Here is a 4,990-nt window from a genome sequence, read left to right as displayed (position 1 = left end):
CGCGCCGCTGCCGAAGCCGAGCGCCGCCTCGCCTTTTCATAGGCGCGGAAAACCCGCCCTTGGAAGGGGCGGACGCCGCCCGGGAGGCGGCTGAGGCGAGCGGCTCGGGTTTCAGCTCGGCGGGGAAGCCGGCGCCCTCCGCGAGGCGAGCGAGCGAGCGAGTTCTCCTCAGGGAAGGCTCTTTCCGGTCTCCCGAGGCGGCACCGAGCCTCTTCCCCGACGCCCGCCGAGGTGAGCCCGGTCTGATGGGGCGGGAGCCTCGGACGGGGGAAGCGGCCTGAGGAGGACGCCGCGGCTGAGGCGGGATTTGAACCCGGGGCCGCCTCCCCCTGCACTAACCAGGGCTGCACCACGCTGGCGAGACGTCGAGCTTGAGTAAGGAAAGCTGGCGGCTGTTTTATTGCTATATTAAATTGGGGTATGTCCGCAGCATAAAAGCACAAGATGAAAACACGAAATACGTAACGAAAACCAAAGCAAAACAAATGTATAACTTACCCCCCCCCCATCCCAAAAGCAGGCAACCCCCCGGTAGCAAAGCAGATAAGGCGCCATATAGTGTGCCATCCGCACCATGCATTTAAAGCACTATGGTGCCACTTTTAACAGGCACAGCTTCCCTCAAAGTCGCCCGGGAACTTAGTTTCTCAAGGGCGACAGGAGCTGTTAGGAGACCCCCTAGTCCTCCCACAGAGCTACGATTCCCTCAGAGGGTTTTAGCCACCAGTCCCTCTTCTCGAGGAACTTTTTTGTGGGTCAATCTTTGTTGAATTTGAAATGGGATGCTGTCTAGGGTCAGAGTCTCTGGCCCCCTTCACATCATACATTGAAGAATTCTAGTAGCTGCAGTTTCTTGGGAAAGAGGGGGTGGGTTGTTAAATCGCTCTGCAAATTGGGGGCTCTGTGGAGGGAATTGTAGTTCAACAAACTACAATTCCCAGGATGCTTTTGGGAAAGCATTGCAGGGGGTTGACCTAGATGACCCTTAGGGTCCCTTCCAGCTCTATAATTCTGTGATTCTAAGCCATGATCATTTAAAGTGGTATGATACTGCTTTCAACAATATAGAGGGCAGATTGCGCCTTGGGCCCAGCAAAACCAAGGTAATGGAAGCACCATATGACTCCTGCCTGAGCCAACCTCGGTATAGAGCAGTATATAAATTCAATCAATCAATCAGTCAACCTGCTCCTCTGGCAACCCATGTGACCAATCCATCCACTCTGCACTATCCATCCCACTGCTACAGCCAATGTTGCTTGGCAGAAGGGGTACAGTGAAAAGGGTGGAAAATTGGAAAAACCCCAGAAGAAAAGGGTTCAGGTCAGTAGCTGCCTTTAAAAAAAGAAATGAAAAAGAAAGGCATTCTCTTTTGTAATTTTCATCTGACCTTCCAAATTACGATAAATTGTACATTTAATCTTATAAGTAAAGCAAAGTGTAGGAGACAACGATGGACTGGTGATGGTGGAATGAAGCAGAATATGAGTTGCTCTGCTATTTTTTCTTTACTAGGGTGTGACTCACAACCATTCCTTCCACCTTAAGAAGCCAAAGCAGGTTAAGAATTGGGGGTGGGGGAAAGAGCAGTACTGTATTGCAAGAATACAGATTTAAGGAGGAAATGCAGGACACTGGTTTTCATCCTGCTGCTCACAAGAGGTCACTATTGCTCCACAGGTGGGGCTGACCAGCAGTTCTGGATAATCTTGGCATTTATGAGATTTCTCCAAGTCTGGCAGATTTCCAGTTACAAAACGCTGAACTGTCTGGAAAGTTTGGTCAATAAGGGAGTAAAAGCGGGTATGGTATGAAGCTGCTGGCGCCCTGATTCTCAAAATGGGGGCCTCCTAAACAAAATGCAGGCTGCCTCTAGGATAGGCTCAGAAGCCTCGTTCCTTAGGCTTGCTAAGGCTCATGGAGTTTTATGAGCTAGGAGGTGAGCTAGATGTTTTTCTCCACCCAAATTTATCTGAAGATAAAACAAGTTTGCTTCCCCAAAACTGTATTTCCAATTTGCATGTCAAGCATCCTCTGAGTACTCAAGTATTTACTTTCACTTGGCACCCATGAAAGACAATTTCAATATTTGATAGTGTTTAAATAGTTCACCACCCAACCATAGCACACCACCATCAGTGTATAAGTCAGTTAGAAACCTCCACTCTGCCAACAGGGGGTGCTGCTGCAGCACCGCCACCCAGGTAGGCAAGGGATGTGGGGAACAGGTGCTATCTAGTCCAGCATCCTGTTCTCACAGTGGCCAGCACAAGAACTCCCTCCCCTCCTATGGTCTGCAGCAATTGGTATTCAGAAACTGCTGCCTCCAGCTGTGGAGGCAGAGAATACAGATACTCTTAAAGGTAAAGGGGCCTCTGACCATTAGGTCCAGTCGTGGCCGACTCTGGGGTTGCGGCGCTCATCTCGCTTTATTGGCCGAGGGAGCCAGCGTACAGCTTCCGGGTCATGTGGCCAGCATGACTGAGCCGCTTCTGGCGAACCAGAGCAGCGCACGGAAACGCCGTTTACCTTCCCGCCAGAGTGGTATCTATTTATCCACTTGCACTTTGAGGTGCTTTCAAACTGCTAGGTGGGCAGGAGCAGGGACTGAGCAACGGGAGCTCACCCCGTCGCGGGGATTCGAACCGCTGACCTTCTGATCAGCAAGTCCTAGGCTCTGTGGTTTAACCCACAGCGCCACCCGCATCCCACAGATCTTACCGCCCATCAATTTGTATAATCCTGTTTTAAAGTCTTATAAGGAATGAACGTGTTTTTCCCACATGCCCTGCAATAAAGACTTCACTCTTGCCCTGTGTGTGCTATATATTTCTTACTAGGCTGGGACCTCACTGCTCTGTCTCCATCTGCCTTCAGGGTGAGATTCTGACAGGTGGGTGGGGAGCTTGATGGGTTCGGAAACATGATGGGTCCTCATCTGTTGCTCATGCAGGTTACCTGGACTGTGGGGAGGGAGACCTCTCCAGGTGCTCAGGTAGGATGCATGCCAATGCCAAAGTGTATGAGACACTCAGGTGGGGGGATGACAACCAGGAGAAGCAATAAGCCAGGCCTCTTGGTCCAATGTGCCTCATAAGACACCAAGTGGCCTATTGGACAATATATGTAGTTTGCCAGAGCATGTGTGCATATTAAAAAACCCTACCCATTGATTTATTTTGTATTTATAACATTTAAATACCACCTTTTTTCCAAGGAACTCAATGTGGTGTACATGGTTCTCCCATCCCAATTTTGTCCTCACAACAACCCTGTGAGGTATGTTAGACTGACAGGCAGTGACTGGCTCAAAGTCACTCAGTGAGCTTCGTGTAGCTGAGTGGGGATTTGAACCCTGGTCTTCCAGCTCATAGTCCAATGCTCTAACCATTACACCACACTGGCTCTCCTGCCTCAATTCATTTTTTAATCAACTAATAATTCATCATAAGAACCATTCCCCAATCCTTTTTCTAAAGACATCTGGGGGTAGAAAAGGCTTCCTTATAGAGAGCCAGACCAATGCCCCCCCTCCCTCTGACAAGAAACAGTTGTCCATGACCACCTCTTACCTGGAGATGCCCTGTAGGAGCCAGGCCGCTGGTCAATACAGCACTCATTCCAATTGGTTCAGCTATGGCTGGATGGGCTTTGCCTCTCCTAGCATGGGATTTGACCCTCTGAAGCTTGCATGTTAAATGCAAAGTATCTTGCCCCCCAAGCTTCCTCTTGCACACCCTGTGCTGCTTGCTGCTGCCTTCTTGTGACAGGGCAGGTAAGAAAAATGCCTTGTGATGTGGTTGACTCCTGACTGCTGCTGTGGCTGAATAGCTGAGGAACCACTCTTCAACATTTGTTAAATTGGAAATACTGTATTAATGTATGTTATTGTAATTTTTCTTGTTTACCTTATGATAGGATTGTTTAATTGCTTATTAGTCCTGTTTATATGATTCTGTAATTTTTGTGTATTATTTTTCTCTGTTTTTATTACTTTCTCTGCTCTGGAATTTAAAACATTCAGTGAAGAGGGGACTATATGTACTGTAAATAAATAAATGTTTGCAGTTTGGATATGAGTCAAAGGACACGGCATTCAATGTTTAATGTTAATTACAGGTGATTCTTAATTGTTTGAGGTTTTTTCTTCTTAATTGCCATACGAAATGATGCCTCTAGAGTCCTTCAACCCATCTCATTCTGTTCAATATGAAACCAGGAACAAGTTGTTTGTAAACCTACAGCCCATACTAATAAGGTGTTAACTAATCAGCCATATAATCAGAGTTCTTGATGTGGAACAGTTGGTTCTCTCTCAAGTATCATACTTTATTTTATATGCAAGCGTTGGAAACAACATTTGTGCAATGTTTTTGTTTCAATATGGAAAAAGTTTTGTTTGACCAGAAAAATCCATCTTCCCACTGCAGAAAATCTCCATATTATAGTAGCCTGTATTTCTGGAATGAATATCAACTGGCTGGTGTTTTTCTTTTAAAAACAGGAAAATGAAGGGTTGTAGTAAATGCTAGTGCTACTCAGAGTAGACCCACTGAAGTTAATGGAACGCCTAATTTAAAACTTTTAATTTCAATGGGTCTGCTCTGAGTTTGGACTTAGCTGGATACAAGCCCAATGCCTCCATTTAAGGCACAATCCTGTGCCACAGTTACACCAGCAGAGTAGCATTTGGAAGTGGCACCAGTGTAATCTGGCTGGTGGAAACAAGGCACAGTGGTACAATGTTGCATAACCTCCAGGTTACGGAATCTTCAGGTTATGGCTGCAGCACACCCGGCAAACCCAGAAGTGTATTCGCCGCTCACGCATGCGCAGAAGCGCTCTCTATTGCGCCGCGTGTGTGTGCAGAAGAACTCTATTGCGCTGTGTGCAGAAGCGGCGCCTCTAGTTAGATTTTTGGGGGGTGTATGGCACCCCAAAACGAATTAAATCCATAACCAGAGGTACCACTGTATTCCAGAGTAATGAC

The 4,990-nt window shown here is 47.3% G+C and overlaps 1 protein-coding gene across 1 annotated transcript in view; it reads left to right on the top strand.

Moving 5' to 3' along the window:
• The first annotated feature begins 206 nt into the window (after positions 1–206).
• Positions 207–4,990, top strand: part of AAK1 (AP2 associated kinase 1) — a 120,802-nt gene continuing 116,018 nt past the window's right edge. Inside the window, exon 1 of the mRNA XM_081202933.1 lies at positions 207–375. The gene's annotated coding sequence lies outside the window, so the exon portion shown is untranslated. The remainder of the gene's footprint in view (positions 376–4,990) is intronic.

The sequence above is a fragment of the Podarcis bocagei genome (assembly GCF_964188305.1).
Source record: "Podarcis bocagei genome assembly, chromosome: 7".
Taxonomy (NCBI): Eukaryota; Metazoa; Chordata; class Lepidosauria; order Squamata; family Lacertidae; genus Podarcis; species Podarcis bocagei.
Note: the sequence above shows the minus strand (reverse complement) of the source record. Positions and strands in the feature narration are given on the sequence as shown.